Source organism: Macrobrachium rosenbergii, chromosome 55, assembly GCF_040412425.1.
Source record: "Macrobrachium rosenbergii isolate ZJJX-2024 chromosome 55, ASM4041242v1, whole genome shotgun sequence".
NCBI classification, from domain to species: Eukaryota; Metazoa; Arthropoda; class Malacostraca; order Decapoda; family Palaemonidae; genus Macrobrachium; species Macrobrachium rosenbergii.
The window spans coordinates 9,206,077-9,229,182 of NC_089795.1; the positions used below are offsets into that span (position 1 = coordinate 9,206,077).

The 23,106-nt window shown below is 37.3% G+C and overlaps 1 protein-coding gene and 1 long non-coding RNA gene across 16 annotated transcripts in view; one reads left to right on the forward strand and one right to left on the reverse strand.

Moving 5' to 3' along the window:
• LOC136835666 (uncharacterized) overlaps positions 1 to 21,689 on the forward strand; it is a 139,174-nt gene extending 117,485 nt beyond the window's left edge. Inside the window, exons 2-3 of the long non-coding RNA XR_010852231.1 lie at positions 20,816 to 21,150; positions 21,486 to 21,689. This is a non-coding gene — a long non-coding RNA (uncharacterized lncRNA). The remainder of the gene's footprint in view (positions 1 to 20,815; positions 21,151 to 21,485) is intronic.
• A 105-nt stretch (positions 21,690 to 21,794) lies between these two features.
• The window catches only part of LOC136835664 (oocyte zinc finger protein XlCOF6-like), a 71,085-nt gene continuing 69,773 nt past the window's right edge, over positions 21,795 to 23,106 (reverse strand). For 8 of the 15 annotated variants that reach the window (XM_067099487.1, XM_067099486.1, XM_067099489.1 and 5 more), the window contains 2 exons: positions 22,139 to 22,302; positions 21,795 to 21,948 (listed from right to left, as the gene is read on the reverse strand). The gene's annotated coding sequence lies outside the window, so the exon portion shown is untranslated. Of the gene's footprint in view, positions 21,949 to 22,138; positions 22,303 to 22,630; positions 22,797 to 23,106 lie in introns of all 15 variants that reach the window. The other 7 variants (XM_067099494.1, XM_067099493.1, XM_067099488.1 and 4 more) reach the window with 3 other exon arrangements.

A 23,106-nucleotide genomic window follows, 5' to 3' on the forward strand; every position in this document is an offset into this window, starting at 1 on the left:
GAACTTGACCTGCTGAACAAGAATTTCTTTGAAAATCTTGTCGGTCGGCTGTAACTAAAGCGTAATAGACCCCAAGACTGCACACCGGTATTCCGTGGGTCCCCTGCACTGGCACATACAGCTCAAGGGTAATTTAGTCCAGTTTAGCTGCAGCCGACGGGCAAAATATTACCCTAAACTCATGCAAAGCAAGCAAAGCAACACTGAAAAACGTCAATCCTGCCACAGGCTACCTCAACTACACACTAACTGGTCTCAGGGCGCTGTTAGAAACGTAAACGGTAAACAAATCCGCCATCTTGGGTTACGGAACCACTAGGGAGCCATATGTTCAGCATGCTGGGGAAGGAGAGGTACTGCACAAAAGGTACAAGTTGGTAAAGCAGACGTAGGACTGTTATGTAGAAACATGGCGTTAAATGACAGTTACCCAAAAAATAATAATGCTCCTACATGAAAAGCACTAAAACCTAATAACACCAAAACACAGGTGACCTAACTACCTACTAATAAAGAAGATAGTTTAGAACCTTACCTTAAAGGGGGTGGAGGGTACAATTCAGCTGCTGCCTTTACAAACGTATGTGGAGCCTCGTCTTAGGGTCATCAAAGTGGATTTTAAAATGGGCTACTGCCATAGTACCATCTTGGAAGTTGTACCCCCTCGGCCGCCGTACCTAGGCGTCGTCTCACGAAGTTCCTCCACCTCCTCTCAATAGTATTTGTATGCGCACCAGTTACTGGGTCCACAAAGTTCATGGAGTGATTGACGGTTAAGTGCATCGTAGCCTTCGTCCTTCAGGCAGTCATAAGCTCTCCAGCAATCAGATACAATAGTTGTCCCGGTACAATGTAGTCCTTATAACTAAGGTAGCAATTGACACAGGTAAGAGGCAAATTGCACTTGGTTACAGGCTCAGAGGAGCCGGGAGGTTCCGGGGTTACGTCCGTCATCATGCTGGGTTGATGAGTGAGTGAACTGTGAAGATGAACTGCACCGGAACAGGGTAGGAAGGATAAAGTTCAGGCTGCTAAAAGTGTATTTCTGCTTCCAGTTTGGGGTAGCGAAATAGCGCTGCACGCCTTATCCGCATTTTTTAAAATAATCTGGCAGGCTAGTATGCTCTGGCAAGAGAAATATTTTAATAGGAAGTAAACGGCAAGTATCAGGGCTTACAAAAAATGTATGAAAAGGTTTCTGTTAATGTCACTGAGAGAAAGTGGTAGCGAAACGTCCTGCAAGACCCTGATTCCTCCTACCCCATATACATGCTGGGCTCTTGGGCAGGTGTCTGCCGACAAATGTAAAGTAATTTAATATGTTATTTATGGTAAAATCAGGTTGCGAAGAGACGTCAATATATTTGTGAACGGAAAAGTACCTTTTTGCGAGAATGGAAGAACGTTGTAGGCACAAGCTACAACGAATAGGAAACGGTTATAAAACAGTTGAGCAAAAGGAACACATGTAACTGAGTTTATGTATCCCCAAATTCTCCACCTGGGTGAAACGTAATGTTGGGGTAACGTTAAGCAACGTGATTGGTTGGGTACAGCCACCCGCCAAAAACCCACCAAAACTCTCAGTTGGAGGCATTGGATGAACCGAATTTTCCCTGTAAGATTGTAAAAGGCTGTGACATGGCCTGGAATCAGCAGTAGTAGTGGTATGTGAAAAGTGCCTTTGTAACGGCTCGAAAACTGTCCATTTATTCCCCCTTATTTTTACGCTTGTTTTTCGTGTTTCCAAATGACATATATAACTGGAAATACAACAATAAATTGCCCAAACCTTTTCAAAGTTATTTACCCCACCCAGAACCCCGGATTCCCAACGGGTCCCCTCACCGTGAGCTATTCTCTAAAGTGTTTTACCCACCCAGGACCCAGATTCCCAACCGGTCCCCCTTATCGTTGGCTACAGTTCTAAGGTAATTTACAGCTTAATTACAGCCGAGCGACAAAATATTACTTTAAATTCTTGTTCAGCATTGTAAAGTTCTATAGAAAATGTCAACTGCCATATACGTGTTTATGTACCTAGTATATATATGGACATATATATATAGATATATATATATATATATATATATATATTAGTTAGTCAGTTAGTGAGTTATTCATAACTTACTGAGAATAGATAGATGAAAGGGAAAGTAGGCCTACGCATTCATTCGATTATGGGTAAAAAAATATATTGACCCCCCCAAAAAAATTATATGTCCAGGTGTTGGAGAAGGCGTATCCCCCGAACCTGACAAGCCCTCCTAGTTTATGCTTTTTATTTACTATTTCGTTGTGTCTGAACATAGCTCGCTGTCGTAGAATTTAATGTACTTATATATCGTGCAGGCACTCTCATTTTTTCTGGATTCACTGCTCTGCTATTAGATACCCCTTTAATAATATCTATGCAATCCTGTTCAGGTCATCGTTTATTCTTCCAAGTTCAACCAACCTGTTTCCTTTATTCTTTTCATATGTTTTTTCATTTTTTTTTCTGATCCTTCAATCACTCTTTAACTGCTAATGTTTTGTTTGATTCAAATGTCTGTTATCAACATTACGCAAAAGTTAACGAATGAGTATTTCTTTAAAAAAGATATCAAAGCCTTACAATTTCATGAGGAATAAATAATTTGAATCTGGTGTGGACGCGAGTCTGTGGATTCTTTTTTTTTTTTTTTTAATTGTACTTTTTCTTCATATTGTCACTTGGGTATCTTGAAGGAAAATTCAGAATCTTTAGCTCGTTGTGTTGATCATGTGTCAAGATTCGTAAATAAGTCAAAAAAGGGTGAACAAAAATGACGCAAAGTACTGTGTTAACTATGGTAATCGCGTTTTTATATACTTGTAATAAAAAAAACTACAGAGTATTTGAGTAATGTGAGAATTGCGTGCGGAGGTTTGTAATATCTTCATTGCTCTTTCTATTTCCGTTGAAATTAGTTTTTTCCTTTTGGCTTCTGGACAATATCCGGTGAACACTATGTATGTTTTTCAGAAACTGCTCTCTCTCTCTCTCTCTCTCTCTCTCTCTCTCTCTCTCTCTCTCTCTCTCTCTCTCTGTTTTGCTACATTGTCCAGTAGTTGACTGGCATATTTTCTGTACTTCGAAAGTGATCAGGCTATATGGTATAAAGGATATTAGTAGTTAAAACTTTTCAATTTTTTATTGGGAAATGACGGCTTTTATAAATCCTTATTTCTTCTAAAACGACTCTTTATAGGACCTCTTAATCATTTTGATTAACAGGGTAATTTTCTTGCATATACTGAGAAGGATTCCTTTTGAATTGTCTATCCTTGTCCTCCAACAGTGTAATCCCGTAGGTGGGTAGTGCCGTGAGTGCACCTCAAGGGGTGAGCTGTAGGCATTACTAAAGGTTCTTTGCATTGTCCCTTCGGCCCCTGGCTTCAACCCCTTTCATTCCTTTTACTGTACCTCAGGTCACATTATCTTTCTTCCATCTTGCTATCCATCCTCTCCTGGCGATTATTTCATAGTGCAACTGCTTTGAGGTTTCCTCCTGTTACACCTTTGTAACCTTCTGCTCTCAATTTTCCTTTCAGCGCTGAATGACCTCATAGGCCCCAGTGCTTGGCCTTTGGCCTCAGCTCTATATTCCATTCCAACATTATATGCAGCCTCATAATCGTTTTCCTTACCTTCCTTTCTCTCGTTGTATAAAAGTCTTTTGAAGTATGAAGACTTTTGTTGATGTGCCCACTGTCTCTATTCTGTCCCACTTCCTGTACAATACCTGATCAGCTGCCGAACTGGAACACGTGTCAGTTGTAGAACCACTTTCACGGAACCAGTCAGTCATGTCCTCGTATTTATTCACAGGGTTCACTTTCCTTATGAAAGCACATCTAATTGCCTTTTTTTTTTTTTAAGTAGAATTTTTGACTGTTTATGTATCTCCCCCTTTTATTCAGTTTTCTACACTTCAACGTATTTTACCTGCCGCCTACTTTCCATTTGCTCGTTATTGCATGTTATTGCTTATACCTCTCACTTTCGTTATTCCCTCTTGGGGGCTTCCATAGGTTCTCTGCATTTCGTTTTTGAGTTTGTCTCTGTTAAATTCTACTCTTCAGTAACGATTTCAGGCTCATGATCCACTCTTGGATTTTGGGCATAAGATATGTAACATGTAGAAAAATTTTTGTTTAATATATATATCTTTTAGTCAAGTTTAAACAGTTGACATATAAACACTGGTAAATGTAATTAATGTAAGGAGTTTTATATTTAAAACCTTAAGCACTTCTGAAATAATTAAATGAATTATATATATGTGTGTGTATGTGTATGTATGTATGTTTGTATGTGTGTATGTTAATAATGCAATTCTAATAATTGTAATGCCATGATGTTTAAGTCAGTGTTAACACCATGATATTTTGGTAAACAAATTTTACCTGTTTATGTTTGTTCTTTCTGATCGCTGTAGTTAATTCAGCATAATTATAGTTCTATCATATATCGTCCCTTATTTTTTCATGTTTGATTTAATGTGAATCAGTTTCGTATGACCAACGCATCGGGTAACGTTTCACCAATTACCTTACTATTCACTTATGTCATTAATTAACGCTGCGTAATCTTATACTGACAGAAGTGAAGTTTCACTGTTCGTGATAGTTTTCGGAATTAAAAAATTACTCCGTAAATGACAGGCGATGCAAACATTGCAGATGCCATTCATGTGAAGTACATTTGTTCTCATGTTTTGAAAATTCAAGACTTCGTTTACATGAAAGAAAAAGGTAATGACGTCCAAACTTGTTGGAAGGATTGTGCCGAAGCCTGACCTAAAATAGTTCACCTGAACTTGTCATTCATATTGGTTTTAGGATGGATTTTTAGTAAACAGTGCATAACAAGGATTTATTTTTAAAAAATCAGAAGATAAATATGAAAGGAGTTGGACACAGAAACTCGCAAGAAATCTAACTGTCTAAGTTTTAGACCAACAGATTTATTTGCTAAATCGAAATAAATCAGGAATGATTTGAGGCTTTGATACGAATGGTCAGCAAATCTGAACAGTTTAAATTAACTCTATGCAGTACTCGTATATACATAAGAATAGCAGGATTGTAAAAAAAAGTCATAAATAAAACTTTAACCCCGAGTATACTGGTTTAGATAAAGACATTGCACTTTTAATGATAGTCACCAAATAAACTCATTTTTATCAAATATGCAAATGAAATTTTAAACAGTACTGCTGAACAAATTTTGCAAACTTAATAACAAGAGCAACAACTGAATTAGGTTTACACCAAAATGAATGGAAAAAATCAGCCGCCTTTTGATTTTCGGTCCATTAGCAAAAATGTAGCTGTGTCTGGAAGACCAAAATTTTAGTCAACTGTGCGGGAAACTAATAAGTGAATAAGTGCCTTTCGTATATATTCCAGCAGAGGACGGATTTGGCAGCAGCTCTGACCCTGCTTCTCTCTCTCTCTCTCTCTCTCTCTCTCTCTCTCTCTCTCTCTCTCTCTCTCTCTCTCTCTCTCTCTCTCTCTCTCTCTCTCTCTCTCTCTCCCAAGTTTTGATGGTTCCAGATTTAAATACCAATTTGAGTTTGATATTGCTTCCTGATAGCCATGATGCCTAAAGGAAACAGTTAACTTATTTTGTTGCTGTTTTATATCTTTACTTTACATCCTACGGGTTTGTATCTCTTATTTCATAACGAGATTTTGAACTGATATAGTAGTTTGAGAATGACATCACCTATTGTTTCCAGTACTTAATGGTTTTAATTTGATAATCTTTAACGAGCTTTTTTTATAGTAGTTTGAAATACATCAATCTTGCTTAATGGATTTTTAAAAGTGTGTAATCTTGCTGAAGCTTTGTGTGATCCGGGCAAGAGAACGCTTGTTAACGCTTGAATGGGAGAAAGGGACTGGCTGATTCAGTCAATCAATCAGTCGAAGTTGTGAGTGTTTTTGTCAAAATGTCCCGCAGCAATTCATTGTCTTCGATATAGCCAGTTGCATCTGTAAAGAAGCAAGACTTTATGTAAGGTTTTCAAGACTGAATGTAGTGGTATGTTTGCAAGGAAAAGGCGACATACTGATGGAAATTTCATATAGCCTAGGTGTCATATAAATTAGCCCATGAACTGCCTTTACTAGCAGTTACTGGGCAAACTTATATGCTCCCAGCTGTAGTCTACCCATCGGCTTACAATGGTTGAAGGTCTTTCAAAATGTCACTTCAGGCAGTATGGACTTGAAGCGAACCTCGATCTGTTTTTAATTATTATAATTAGTGTTGCTTTTGAATTAATGTAGTATACTGCTTTTGCGGAAACAATTAATTTAGTTATTTTATTGAAAAGTTAAGATTTCGTGGATTTAGTGCCTTTTATTTCGTGAATGATAAGGGTTATTTCTTTGTTAGTTCACTGTTTATTTATCCATTTACGTAATTTAGTTATTCTTTTAGTTTACAAAAAGTATTAAATTTAGAACACAATTAAGGCTCCCTAGCGGATTCTAGGTCGTTTGTGTATATTGTTGGCCATCTTTTTCCGTCTTTCGAAATCCTAAAAGGTCAGTGGGAGTTGTCGTAGTTTGTTGTCCTTAAGTAGCGTTTGCTGTTGTGTCTCTTATCTTGAAAGTTGGTGCCAATTTGAACGATCCATAATGATTCTGTACTTTGATGAGTAGCGATGAAAAAAAGTACTAATTTAAGAAAGAATTCAGTAAGCTTTTTGGAAACCGCCTTGGATTACGAACACGGTTATTATTATTTTTTTTCTACGTGAGGACAAGCACGTACTCTTAAAACAAGGCAGTTTAAAGGACCAGGAAAACACACAGAGGACAACAGGGAATTCCTCATCATTGGAGTGAATGGAGTCCAACCAGTTGACCATCCTCGTGGTGAAAGTGTGGATGCGACTTTCAACTGAGCTTTAGATAATAATGCCCAAACCATTTCTTAGAACAAGCTGAAGATGGGGAGTTCATGACTGACTTAGCTGAATCGCAGTTGAAAGTAAACGCTTGGTCGTTTACTAGACAACAAGCCTTTATCAAGAAGAAAGTGCGCAAAGAACCTCCCCGTGTTCATGGATAATATTTAATACAGGTTCCACATAAACCGGAAAGAGATGTTCCCGAGAGTGCGGGCCACACTGAGAGAGCTTGCTCTTCTTCCTGGGACCCAAATGGGACACACCCAAGTTGTGATCCCTTCGAGTGCATAATATTACTCAGTCCCAAGCCAGAACAATTATAATTCCGAGCTGTTCGATTTCCAGTTTCTCAGACGATTATGCAGTGGGAGATTAGAAGAAAAATCAATTAAAAAAACGCTTGTCATGTCCATTCAGAGATGGTACCCATTTCCGCCGCAATAGCATCGCATAAGAATATGCTACATCTATATTTAGATTGGATTATAAACTGGTTTGAGACGGAAAGGCCGGCAAATCAATTCATAAAAAGAGTCGATTCGAAGGAGTCTTTTAAAGAAAATGAATGGCGCACTGTGAAAGGTCAGGTCAGGTCACTGAGAGAACCGGAAACATATTGCAACATGGAATGCAGTAGAAAAAAGCCCTGTCTGTTAGGAAAGCTGGGAAGCAGCAATGCAAAAGTCGAGTGACAGGCAAGTGAATCCCTTATGCGGTGCACTGTAGGCATTACTGGAGGTTCTCTGCAGCGTCCCTTCGGCCCCTAGCTGCAACCCCTTTCATTCCTTTTACTGTACCTCCATTCATATTTTCCTTCTTTTATCTTACTCCCCCGACCTCTCCCAACAGTTGTTTCGTAGTGCAGCCGTGAATTCTTTTTCCTGGTACATCTTTAAAGCCTCTTAACTTTGTTTCCCTTTCAGCGCTGAGTGGCCTCTGGTCCCAGCGGGTGGCCTTTGGCCTAAATATATTCCTTTTCTATTTCCGTAGGCAAGTGAAATGCTAAACAGGAGGGAATTCGAGGATGATTCTGTAGGAAAAAGTATAGGGTATGGGGGAAAGAACAGATCCCTGAAGAACACCACTGGTAGAAAAGTTAAGAAAGAATGAAGTCGTAATGAATTAATTTGGCTAATAGGACCTTATGACAGCCGTGTTTTTGACCCCATGATATGTCAGACACATTGCTACGTTTCCTAAACGCTTCCTAGTGTGGTCATCATATGTTTATGTAAATATGCTTTGATACTTTTTTTATTTTTTCTTGAGAGGGTACTGTAACGTGTACTCGAGAGTCGTGCAAGAACTATATACCTCCTGTTGTCACGTTTTTCCATAAAAAAAAGTAACAGTAAACAAATCAAGTCGGTTTGAAAGTTGCGCTTTTGCAATCTTAAAACTGTCGACTTTCCACTCATCACTTCGTACTATTTCGTTCTCAGTGCCGATGAATCAGCTGAGCCGAATTCATCTTGATTTTTATATTGTTCGGAGGTAAGCACTTGGTTAATTTCGTAAGTGGCGGTGGTAATTGTACTGGTATTATTCATTTAGCGGTGATATTGGATGTGTTTAAAGGTGGCCATACACGTTCAAAAAAAGCGTCAAAATTTTGCATCAAAATTTTGACGTGTAAAACTTTGATACAAAATTTTGATGCATAATTGCCCACACACGTTTAGGCGTTTTTCCCATCAAAATTCAGTATCGTCAAAATCTTCGACATGGATGCATCAAATTTTTTGACATCAAAACGTCCTACACACACTCAAATTTTGCATCAAAATTTTGATGCGAAATTTTGACGCTTTTTTGAACGTGTATGGGCCCCTTAAGTATGTGCAGTTGTTAGTCAGATAATTTGAGGGGTTGTAATGTGTCTGCATACACGGTGTATATATATATATATATATATATATATATATATATATATATATATATATATATAAATACATAATATATACCTATATATTATATATAATATATAAATAGATATATATAATGTATAACTTACACCCATTGGAAATTATGATTGATAAGTGTTTCCTCTCCGGGAGGACTCGAACCGTCACCTGGTTTAGAAACGACGGTAGACAGTGACTTTGACCACCCGGTTATCAAGAGTTATATATATGAGCTAATATCGACCCTATTGTACATAAGCACGTCGGATTTAGGCTCTGTTCCTGGAACCGATTTCAAATCATCACCGTGATACCAATTGGTAAGTTGATAACACGTGGCTAATTATGATTTTTTGTGTAAAATGTATACATGCATACATGCACACAAATTGCATTGTTTTAAATAAGACCACTGCAAGTGGGGAATGCAAAATGCCTGGTCTTGCTTGAGGAGAGAGAGAAAGGTGGTTGGTTGGCTGTCTCTAAGTCTAGGAAGTTAAAAAAAAAAGAATTTCGTAACAGATTTGAGAATTCTGATATATTCAAAATTCTCGGAAAATAATCCTAATGAAGAGTCTCAGTCGTAGAACATAAATCTGTCTGAGGCTGAGGGTACACAAGTGCATTCCTTCCCTTTAAACGACACTTATGTTCAGATGTGTCCGCACAGTTGGCAGATTGCAGCTTAACTTTCCTTCGGATATATATTTTTTTTCCTCTGTCGTGCCAGTAAGCATGACCAGCCGTATAATCCTAAGAAAGTAAAAGTTGGAATCATGATAGTGACGCAAAAAGGAGCGATTGGGAACCTTGATTCCCCACCCTCAAGCAATGGTAAAAAAAAAATGGCAAATGAAAAATAAAACTCCTCGTGGAGACGATATGTCTCTTATGGCAACAAAGTAGAAAAAAAAACTTGCACATTCATGCTGTTAAGTTATATTGCCAGTGAAAGTAAGTCATACCTTCCAGACTTTTTTTTTTCTCTGAAGCTGTGAAAGCTTTTCTCGACAATTCTTCCCACCATCCCACGCCTTTATTGGAGGTCTGGGGAGTTCGTGGCGTAGGAATGGGGTATGTGATACCAGGAAAGTCTTTACTTCCTCATACGGAGTAGACGTCCTCCGTTCATTCATGAATACGCGTGTGTCTGTCGCATTCCATCTTTTATGGACCCTCGGTGGAGTATAACATCTGGGAATGGGCAGGGGATCTCTTAGGTCTTGTCTCTTCTTTTCTTCTGAAGTAAATTGCAGGTACCTCACCTGCCGTCATCAACAGTTCAAGCGAAGATGCAATGCATTACTGCCCCAAAACAATTTTCCTTCTATTTTAGTAATTTACTTACATTTTTATCTGTTTGTTTATTTATTTGTTTATGTATTTTTTCTTTTCTAACAACTGATCTCTTTGTGTATTTCCCATTACCTTCTTTTTCTTCTCTCTGTTGAACACCTTAATATTCTCTGAAAGCTTGAGTTTCAAGTCAGTGGCTCCTTTGGTGGGCTTGTTCCGTATGAATAGGGTTCATCTTCTGAATAATAATAATAATAATAATAATAATAATAATAATAATAATATTATGATAATAATAATAATAATAATAATAGTTGCGACTTTTGTCCAGAATGTAATGCTATGATTAAATAGGTAAATTTACGTTAAGTGCCGGAATGTTTATGAAAGGACGACGTTCGTGCATTCATAAATGCAATTTGCGTGTGCTGCTTCTTTTTGATGAGGAGACTTTACTTTTGGGAAAAGGACGGTTATGAGTCTCTTAAAGCTGCCGTACCTTGATGGTCTTCGTGTGCTCTCTTGGAACCATCTTGAAATGGAATTTCCATTTTCATTTCTTACTTAATAAAGATTGCTTCTATTATTTGTTTTATTTTACGTGAAGTCTCTCTCCTCGCCTTGTTCCTGATGCTTTTCAAAGAGTTTATTACAAGTGATTCAGGTTTTATTTTTTTTTTTTATAAATATTCATTATTTTTTACACTTAGTTTACGAATTTATTTTCATAATGCTAACCTTTTTTGGAAATTTAGATAACCTTACATAAACCATCGATTTCTAAGTTGATTCATCAGTAATTCTTTCAAATAACTGTATATGTATGTATCTATGTATGTATGTATGTATGTATATATATATGTATGTATATATATATATATATATATATATATATATATATATATATATATATATATATATATATATTATAGATATCATATATATATATATATATATATATATATTATAGATTTCAGTTTTCAGTTTCGCCTTCCTGTTGTCATACCTTTAACATTTAGTCATTCTCTTCCAAACAGAGTTGGCATCTCTTGGTTTAATCCGTGAAGATTTTTGCTCCATTACGAATGAAAATGATGTAATAAAACCTAAAGCTATGAGATGCAGACTCACCAGGCGGCATTACAAAACACTTTATCTCTTTGCAGTCGGGAAAGGTTTTGCTGTTTCAGGTCACGTTTCTTGGGGTAGGTAAAAAAGAAAAGTAAATAATTCGAAAGGCCAAAACCTCAAAACGTGATCAAGAAATTATATTTCTCTTCATTTGTTTGTTGTTGACAGCGAAAGTTCTAGTCACGGCTAGGTCTTGGATGCCGGAATAGCTTCTGACGTCGTTCTAGATGCCTTCCGTCATGCTAGATTGGATTTCGATTGTGAAACTTTGTTGTGGCAGAAATCTTCGAAACTGGGTAGGTTTTCGTGAATTCTTGATATATTGCGGGATGGCAATATCATGTTTTTATTTTTTCTGTTTCCACAACACAATCATTTTCATGTCTCGATCACCACAACAGAACAATTCTTCCTACAATCGATTTATTCCTCAGTTCTTCCGACACTGACTGCTTGCATGTCATTAGCCAACACCACTTGCTTGAAATGATTGTACGAAGCTTTTTCTTGATGACTGCCTTCAAACAGGTTTAGAGAATAAATATGTATGGTGATTCATCTGTCAAGCAGGAAGTAGAATTGCAAAATAAAATGGCTAGATGAGAAAAGATACTCTTGAGTTGAAATGACAGTTTTTTTTTTTTCAATGGAGTTTCAAAGTGAAACGCTCATAATTAGATTTTTACTCTGATGCTCACTTGAATAAAAATGCCATTTTAACTCAAGATTGTCGTCTTAGCCTTTAGACATTTTATTCTGTAAGTGCTCGATAGTCTTGGCAATCTAGTTGTTCCAGGTAAAGAAAAGTACTTTTTTGATTATATGATTAATTGATTATCATTTATATAATAAAAAAAAGTTAATGCTCAGTGGATCCATTCAAAACCCTTTGCTCTTTCACAGCAGTTATTCATCATACTCGGCTCTTGACATCGAATAGCGTACATGAAAATTACATTATTTTTCGTAGCTGATGGAATCATTTTCATTGCCGTTGCTCATGGGATAGAATATTTTTTGCCTCTTGTTTACACATGAACAAGCAATCAATAGTTTTACGTGTCTTTCTGTCAATTTTTTTTTCCTGGGAGAGAAGGAATTAGGAAATTGATCTTCGCACCTTCTTTCTCCCTTTCCTTCCTCCCTGACTCCCTGGCTTGTGAATTAGAAAAGTGAATACTCTTTCTCTCTGCCAGAAGCCTGACTCCAGTTGCCGAACTCCAGTTGGCGTTACGGACGGGAGATATCTTTGGAAAAATGGCCATTTAAATGTTGGTTATTATCTTTGAAGAAGAGTAATTTTTAGATCATATCTTGTCAAGATTTTTCAATAGTCATTTGTCCAGTGCTGTGTTTTCGCGTGGACGCTTGAGAGTCAAATGAGAAAGAGAAATTCACAATATCTATGTCTTGTTAAAAAAAAAAAAAACTTTTTAATCCATAGATAAGAGGTAAGGGAGGTTTGAAAAATGCATCTTTTTCCCATTCTAGTACTTTTTACTATGAATGTATGTATGTATATATATATATCTTGTATGTCCATAAATCTATTAAAACTTGAAAGAACCCAGGTCTCTCAGGTGGAAAGCAAAGTTGCCTACTTGGAATACAAGCTAACTGCTTTGCATACCAGCGAGGTTTTCCCCAACTTCCCGACTTTTAGACAACATTTCAGTCGAATTATCCCTTCTGAGTGAATAAGATAGAAATCATCAACACACAATCACGTGTGGAACAGAAATAAATTTTGACTCCTTGAATAGGCTGTTTTCCCATTACCTGTAGAGTAACTATAACAGAATAAGGAAATCATCAGCAGTACTTGGATCATTCCGTCAGTCTCACACTTCTGAATGACCACTGACCCAATAGTACCTTGCTTTCCACCTGAGAGACCTGGGTTAACGTGAGTCAGAAATTTATTTCTGTTCCAAATGGCTGATGACATTTTTCGAATGAAATGTTGTCTATTTCATTCAGTGGGAAGGTCATTCCTTGGGTGCAGTTGCTCAGGTTCCAACTTCTTTTAGACTTGGCCCATCTCCACTGAGAGACCTGGGTTCGATCCACGTAAGTCAGAAATTTATGCACTGATAATTCGAATGAAATGTTGTCTATTGGGTCATTGCTGAGTCGGGAAGTTGGGAACATTGCAAGCAGTTAGCTTGCCCAGGTAATTTTAGGTGAGTTGCTCTCAGGTTCCAACTCTGGCCCAGTGGGTAACGCCCTGATTCCACCTAAACATCTGTTCCACACGTGATTGTGTGTTGATGAATATATATATTGTATGTCCATAAATCTTGAAAGACAAAGTTCTACTTGATACTTATATTTTTTCTCAGCTGTTTCCATTGTAAGTAAACCATACTTGATCATTCAAACACCTGTATATACTTAACCTATTTCCTAAATGGCTGGACATTTTTCAGTTTCATCCAGTGGGGAGGTCAAAGTCACTCCATTGATGCACTGAATAAACACCTTGACTCTACTGATTTAAACATCTAATCCTTTTTTTGTGAGTCTCTCTCTCTCTCATCCTGTAAGAACCATTGATCAAAACACCTGCTCTCTCTCTCTCTCATCCTATAAGAACCATTGACCTAAACACCTGCTCTCTCTCTCTCTGTCATCCTATAAGAACCATTGATCTAAACACCTACTCTCTCTCTCTCTCTATAAGAACCATTGATCTAAACACCTTCTCTCTCTCTCTGTAACTTTACAATTAAATTATGTTTTTATTCATATAACAGTATGAGAAGGAGGAAAACATCTTTGTAAGAATAACCTTTTATGCGGCACCTCTCCCATATAACTATTAGTATCCGTCATCCCCCCACCCCAAATAAAAAGGTGTCTTTCCCAATCCATCCCACAGATGTTTAACTACAACTGCATTGCGACGCGTAGCTTGCCTCTCTGTCCTTGAGTTGTGTAGGAAGAGTGAAAGCCTCTCTCTTTTCTTGTGTGTGTGTGAGAGAGAGAGAGAGAGAGAGAGAGAGAGAGAGAGAGAGAGAGAGAGAGAGAGAGAGAGAGAGAGAGAGAGAGAGATACTAAAGAGGGGCATTTTCTTGGTCGTTTCGGCTGCATACCTCAGGACGCGCTCGCGCCCTGCAAACAAATTGCAGTTGGCCTTACCCTTGAATCTGCTTTCACCTTATCCCAGACAAGTGAGTATCTTGCATTCGAAGGCGTTTGGCTCATTATTTTCATTATTAATGCCAGCGCATGCGCATGCACGCACGCGTATACAAAACGTGCATGGACACACGTGTATATATATATATATATATATATATATATATATATATATATATATATATATATATATATATATATATATATATATATATATATATATATATATATATATATATATATATATATATATATATGTATGTGTGTGTGTATGTATATAATGTATGTATATATTTGTTTGTATATGTATACAATTTTTATTATGTTGGTGGTATGTTCAATTTGATTCATATTCTGTTACCAGATATTTAGATTTAAAAGGTTTTGAGAACTAGGTGCTGATATTTAATTAAAAAAAAAAGTGACGAGCGCACGTAATTATACGGAAATAATCTGAAGTTAAGTCGATTCTAAAATACGTAACTTGGTTTTCGCTGCGTTCCTCCGTGTTTCCCATTGTCTGTCTGTGTGTCTTCGACGTAAAAATTTCGTTATTATGCTTAGTCCTTTTCGATTGCTCTACGAGTAATGTACATAAACTAAAACAATTTGACAGTGAAATGCGCAGTCGGGCAGAATGCAAAATCAATTAGCTCTGATCTGAGTGGTTCTCCATTTTGTTTTAGTGTGATCATTTAATTTTAATTCATATATTTTATCTCGCAGTTTTCAAAAATAATCCGGTTTGAAATAAGTTTATTTTTATATTGGGTTTCGCGTTCACATTTTTATTCCGAGTTCCATCCTTTGCATCGGTTTCAAGGAAAACCAGTTAAATCAGTTTTCCAGTTTACATATAATTATGCATCAGTTTCAATGAAAAACAGTTAAAACAGTTTCTAGTTTACATTTATAATTATCCCAGTCACATGCTAATACTGATTAATGCTTATTGTGCATAAATACCTGTTGACGAGACTAATTTCATGGCTTGTTCCACATTTAAATGCAGATGTATTCCGTCAAGTTGTTTGGTTAATTTGCATATGTGTTCTCTTATAGACAGATGCACACAAATATGTAAGCATCATTAAAAAAAATCTACAGATCATTATATCAAAGTCTTTCTTTTTCTTTTTGGGAGTACGAAGCTTTGTTGTCATCATAGCATATTATGTATAATGAAAATTGTGTATTATTTAAGATTTATTTGTATTCTCTCTCTCTCTCTCTCTCAAGACGTATTACAAGTAAATCAAATCTAAGAATTTATTCACTGTTTACTTTCTATGTTTTGTTTTTATTTACTTATTTTATAAAATGACATAGTTTGAGGAAATACATAAAAAAATAATTCTTATCTGGAACTGTCTCGTTGATCAAACCAATGAAGGTAAACGAGAATACATTTTTTTTAGGATCCCACATCATGAATCTTGTTTACACTGCAGAATGACTGATATAGGGAAGGATAATTAAGAACACTGTTTAGTATATGACACAGCTTTCGTTGAACAGCGTCAGACGTACGAAAGAAATTGTAAATTTTAGGAGGTTTCAGCCATTTTCGTTATTCGATCCTCGCACTTCACGAAGTCAGTTAACGTACAAGGAAGACTGGAACTTTAGGAAAGTAGCATAAAGTAAGAGAGTTCTAATAATGCCCATATTGGAATGTGAAGAAGTCTAGAAGACTTACCAAGTAAGGATACTAGAACGACCTTTTGCCGTGTAAAATACTCATCGATTAGAGCCTGTGGTCAGAAATAAATTTCTATCTGTTTGTTTTCTTTCTTTCATTTCAATGCCAGAAAGATTCATAGGTGACAGAATAATGTTAAGTCTCTTATGGAAAGTTATGGGTTATCAGGTGTACAGTAGATGTACTGTAGACCATCGTTTTCTTTAGCAGCTGAAAGGGGTAAATATCTCTTCATAACTTCAAGATATCTCTACAGATGAGAAGCTTCCAGAGGTCTTCCCCACCCAGGGACCTCAGGCCCCCTGCATGAGATGTGACTCTCGTTCCAAGGAGCCTGATTCGTGCACCACATGAGCCTTTACGAGAGTCGTCAGACAAGGATCTGACCCTCCAAGACCGTCTTCCTGCTTTCCCTGGCATCAGCGAAGAGAGTTTGTGAACTTCACAGACTCCTTTGATGTTAAACTCTCAAGGGGATGGGGATCAGTCATGCTCAATTTCATCTCAAACTTCATAGCGAAGACTCAGAACCCATCGGTCCCTGACGCTCGGTTCAAGTCCTTCACGATCCCCTCCCTAGAGGACTTCGTAGGTAATGACCCAGACAAAATGCTACTGTGTCCTGTTAGAGTGCTGCGTCACTACCTGAAGAGGACTTGCTATCTCTGGCCTGAGTGTCAACGACTCTTTGTTAGAGCTGGCTCGACCAAGAAAGAAGTGTCCAAGAACACGATTTCTTTCTGACTTCGTGAGACAATAAGGAGAGCGTACTCTGCTGCTGGAGAAGGCAACACCAGTACGCTCTGCCCGAGAGCTCACGAAGTCTGCAGCATTTGTCCGTTCCTCACATTCCGGAAGAACCTGTCGGTTCCACAGGTATTGAAGGCGGGGGTGTGGTCCCAACAGACCACCTTCACTTCCTTTTACCTTCGGGATATTGCCCACAAGTCCCTGGAAATTTTTTCCTTGGGTCCTGTGGTGGCTGCTCAACAAGTTGTGTAGCTTACCCGGCTCCTCTAACAAGACAGGTTGCATCTTGCCTAAGACGTACAGTTGTGGCTGGAAGAATGATTGTGGGGTGACTGGCCTCTCTTTCTCTTTGTCTTGTACAGGGAGCGGACGTGCCATTACATGCTGGATCTGGTGGTTGATGCAGGTAAGCATGCAACTCGAGCTTCCATTCTATTTCCTTTCAGGAGCATAGAAGCAAACCCACTCCTTCCTCTAACAAGGGGAGGAAGGAGACCATGACAATAAGACAAACCCAATGCTTGTATTTGCCTTACTGTCACCGACTTTGAAGGTTCATCTTAGTCTACTTTGCTTGAACTGGCATTTTCCTCATTCATGCAAAGGGACCCAGAAGTCTGCCAATTGGTATCATTTTTTACAACCCGATCATTTTGTCAGAGGCAGTTTTCCCTTCCCCGCTCTATCAACCAGGAAGGGAACACAAGGTGTAACAAACTTCAGTCAGTTGATATAGACTCACTCAGATTCCTCCCTCCAACCAGTGAGTCTTCCTAATGTAAAGGACCGACCGTTTGTGTATTATGTCGGAACAAATCACAATTTTTTAAAGTAAATTGTATTTTTCCTAACTATACAAACCTGAGGTCCTTTACATTACATTTTCATGCCCACCTCCTGCCACCCCTCAATCTGACACATGGGCCAAAAGGCAAATTGGAATGTTTATATCCAGGCAGGCGGGACTCCCGCCTCCCGGACGGTAGTTAACTGCCTAACCACGTTGTTTGAAAGTTCAACAGCTGTTTCCAGCTTCGCTGAAAGTAATTCCTGATGTACAGGACCTCAGGCTTGTATAGTTAGGAAAACTACAATTTACTTTAAAAAATTGTGATTTTGTTCCTCTCTCTCATATATACATTTTGCCAAAATATTACTTTGTTCCTGATAACGTTTATAGATGTTGACAAGCTAATCTGATTAGGCTTTGTTCCACACACAATGTTTTCATCATAATACTGTATGAATATTGCACCACACCATATAAAAATTGTACTGTTCATATATTATGATTGAAATACTTTTGAGGTGTGTACTGCACCATGATTTTGCAATAATCAGATAAAGGTCTCTTTCACTGCTAAGACTGCAACACTGATATCATCTCTTGATCTTTGAGAAGGCTCTTATTCATATTTTGTCAGTTCAAGAAAGGCTGCGTCATATTATTTCCTGTACTAAAAAGGCTCGTCTGATATTATATTTTTCTATACACAAAAGGCCTGTATGTTATAGTTTCTGTATTGAAAAAGGCCTGTCTGTTGAATATTCAAAAAGGCTTGTCTATTATATTATTTTATATAGCCTACTTAAAAAGGTCTGTCTTGCTGCATTTTCTAATTAAAAAAGGCCTGTCATCATATTTTCAGGCCTCCTAATGCTCCTGTTTTTCCTACTTTTTTGAGGAAACTCCTCCTAAAAATTTGAAAGGATTAGAAAGAATGTTTATAACTGAATACAGTAGATGTAAGACTACAGAAGTAGTGTGTTGAATGAGTGCGGCAACGTCTTTGGTTATTGATTTGTTGATTAACCACATTATTAGTGACAATGTTTTTGGTTTATATATAGGCTGCTATCAAATGTTGGTGTAAACAGTCATCAAAGCAAGTACTGTACTACTATTTAGAGTTGAGAAACATCTGGGCCCCTGACCAAAACGATCTTTCATTTCACTGGGAGATTGTAATGATAATTTCACTTTGCTTCAAAGCTGAAGCAAAGTGAAATCAGCATTTTCAGACATGATGCTCACAAGTTCATGACAATAGTGGTCTAGTACATGGTTGACAGGGTACCACTGAATAGCAACCTGCTTTGCCATTTGCAGTGAGAAAAGAGAAGCCTTCTGAAAAGTCTATCAAAGAAGTGGCTTGTGAAATGACCAGAATTGTGCCCCTGTCAGAGCATGACAACCTTATGCAAGAGTGGCAGTTGTATGCAAATTTAGTAGCTACAAAGGAGTCATATAGAAGAGGAGTATGACAGCCAAAATGGACACTGTATCGGATGGAAGCAAGTTGATTTCTTTTGGGAAAATATTCTAAGCAATGTTACCAGTCTAGGAATCCCCAAATATCCAACGCTTGGAAAACTGTCAAGGCAACATTGACATTGAGCCGTGGACAGGCTCATGTTGAGAGGGTTTCTCTCTTAGTCACAGCCAGTAGGAGTTGCCTTAATGAGAGATCCATAAATGGTCTATGCACAGTGCAGGACAAAGTTAAACACGAAGGAGGAGCGAGTAAAGTGCCAATCACTGTCAAGGTCATCCGTGCATTTCGAAGTGCACACAGGAGTTACAGAGCCATGAAGGATGCAGAAAAGAGAGCTGAAGAAGAAAGACAGAAGAATGAAAAAAAAAGGAGGAAAAGCAGCTAAAACTCAAGAGGGAACAAGAGGAGGAGGAGGCAGACCTACGGAAGAAAACAAGGATTACAGCAAGATGAGATTGAAGCATTAAGAAAACTTGTGAATGAAGAAGCCAATCAGAGATTGAAGAAAGCTTGCACAGTCAAGAAACTCGATCCTGCAGAAGTAGCTCTTTGAGAGTCCGGGAGTGCAAAGTTGGAAAAATCATCTGCTGGACTGAAGAAGATTTCAGATAAAATTGCTTCCCTAAAGAAAAAAAAAAAACCTGAGTGAGAGTGCATCTCAGTGACTGACAAATTATTGTAGTATAATTTAGTTTGAGATGTTAATGTATAGTGAAACTCATTATATGCAGGCTCTATTTTTGTAACTATTGATATTTAATCTGATTGATTATACCTTCTTGTTTGCATATTAAGTATTATTGAATGCTGGTCAAAGGCTTATTTCTCTGAAATTCTGGAGTGGATGATGTTGTGTCACTGAATCAAATAAATGAATAAAAAAGGGTGAAACCAAATTCAAGGGCCCAGTAACTTTGTCTCATAATGTAAGACAGAACAAGCTAGAAAAATAGTGCCTCCTGTTACTAGGTTGGTGAAGGGTGGGCCTTGGTGGGGTTTCCCCCTTTCAAAAAAAAAAAAAAAGCAAGTAACACCTGCTTACTTGTACTGATTGATTATTCTTTGCTAATGGATTTTAAACATTACTATAGGTATGCATTTAAATGCTTAAAATGTATAGGTATGCATTTAAATGCTTAAAATGTCCCATTTGAAGTATCACATTATATCCTTGTGGCACTCCTCCTACTTCTCTAAGACTAAGACTCTAAGACTCCCTTTTTTTGTTCAGACTCCTACTTTTTTTTCATGGGCTGCTAGGAGGCCTGTATTTTATCATATTCTGAAAGGTCTGTTTTTGATATTTCCTGTATAAAAAAAATGCCTGTGTTATATTTTCTATTTCCATAAAGGCCTTTCTAATATTTCCTGTATTCAGAAAAAGGACTTTTCAAAGTGCAAGATATAAACAGCAATTTTGGAATGTTTTTACTACAGGGGAACATTACAATGTCTTCTTTCATGTTCTATATGAAAAAAGGCCTTTGTCTTCTTTTCTATAAGAAGGCCTGTCATAATTTTGGTCAGAAAGCCCTTTACAAATATTAGATAAAAAACAGTAATTTGGAATGATTCCAAAGACAAACAGTACACAATTTTTGGATGCTTTTACTGAGAAACCTTATAATGTCTTGTTGTTTGTCTAACAATTACTTTGTTTTTCAGGTTGGAAGCTCAAGACATCTCAGCGAGTGGATCAGATATGGCAATGATGCCTCAAGAACTCTCTCAATCAGGTCTGGGCAGGAAGTGATGCCCTCTGGTACCCACCAGAGTACCATTTCTTGGTGGTGTCAACATCATTCCACTGTTAGGACATGTGGACCACTTCCTGTCAACTACTAGGACATGTGGACCACTTCCTATCTACTTTTAGGACATGTGGACTGTGTCCTAAACCTGGCCTACCTTGCTGCTGCAGAAGCTTCAAATTATAATTTACAGATGTCATCATCCAGGGATAACCTCTTGGATCCAGCCACAATGCAAATACATCCCAGGTAAATACAGGTTTTTGGCCATTAGTTGTTTCATTGTCATTTTATTTTGGTTCCAAAATTAATACTTGTTTATATACTGCTTATATATATACTTCATTCACAAGCATATATAAATTTTAAAATTTCATACAATTTCTCATTCACAAGCATATATAAATTTTACAATTTCTCATTCACAAGCATATATAAATTTTAAAATTTCATACAATTTCAACTGCTGCTATTTCAAATTGCTTGAATAAAACTCTCAATATTATTCAAACAAAGCAAAGAATATTACATTCTGATTTGCTTTATAGTACTGCATTTCAAAATATTTTTTCCTTTTCTTTCAGTTTCTCATTGCCGGAGAAGTGGCAGAGGAGATGAAGGCACGGGTAATGCCCCAACAAATATGGCTGTCCACCGGTCTTGGTGGATGGCCTAACACCACCAATGTTGTGTTGTAACAAGAAGTCTGGGCAACAACCACTTTGACATTCAGTGGCAGTTTACAAGTGGTTCCACGCCCTTGTTACTTAATTGTTTCTCTACAGGAACTACAAACTATAAGCTATATTGTAACTGGGGTCTTGTACACCATAGTACATAATAGGTTCAGCTTTCAAGTTACTGTATAGATGGATTTATTGCAAAATAATGTATGAGTATATATAGTTTTTATTTACTTGTAACATAAAAGCTTGCCGAGTGCAGACACACTTATATTTTCTATCATACCATGCCAGGGGTGTGCAGACCTTGCTTTGGGTAAAAAATGGTGCATATCAATTTTTCCCAGCATGCGGCAGTCAAAACCTGTAGAGAGAGATTAAAAAAATGGAAGAAATTTTCTATTCCAAGGTTTCTTACTAATAAAAGTTCAAGATATAGGCAATACAAGGTTTTATAATGCATGGCCTATATTTAATTTGATGTTTATAAAGATACTGGACCCTTTCAAATTTACTGTTTAACTGTCCAGTGACAAAACAAACATAATATTCACCCTGGTAGGTAGGCAGAATGACCCAGCATTGTTAAATTTTATAGAGTGGTTGAAGAAATCATCTTGGCAACCTCTTTCTATACCTTTGGGGTCCTTTCTCAATGGTAGAGTCTCATCGAGGTACTCTACACTCGTTGATCTTGCTGGTGGCAGTGTGTGTTGTTCTGAAATCAAAAAATGTGTATGAGGCCTTGTACACAAAATGGTAGTGAAGTAGATATCATGACTTTCCCATTACTGAAAGCAATCTCTAAACTTGATTATACTATCCATCTACTGAATCCTTCTCATCAATTCTACAAGCAGAACAAAATCCAAATCCCTTACTCCAAGAACTATATTTATTTAGCTGATGCAAAGAGCATATATGATAACTTATACATTTGCTGCTTTGTACACTGCTTGCAAAAAACCTAGTTATCTGAAACTCCAAACTGTTTAAACTAGCTCCCTTTCCTCACATAAAATCCCACCAAACAAGTCTAAACTCACCTGTATATATGAAACAATCATCAACTGTATAGCTGTATTTGTGTAGAATATTATGCAGCTTTCAAGAACGTTCAACAATAAAATTCTTATTCTTGAAAAAGTATTCTAGGCTCCACAACTTGCAAAATCAGCTCTTGAGCCTTTCAATACAGCTGTGAACAAGTTTCTGAAAGCAATAAATAATATCCCTTCACATGCTGACCTACCAAAAAAATGTTTTGATTAGTAACTGGTAACTATATTTCAACTTTAAGTCAGTCCTGAACTATGGAATTCTTAATTGACACTCTTGAGTTCACTTGGAGCTATTGATAAAATTGTGCATTTGTATAATCAATAACAACCATTTAGTTCTTATGAAAGTTCTTATGAAAGAAAATATAAACTTCATACTTAGCTGTTTCTTCTTATTCTGCAGTTGAAAGGAAAACATTTTGCACAACTAATATTTTACAAGTGTTATGGCCTACTTTCAG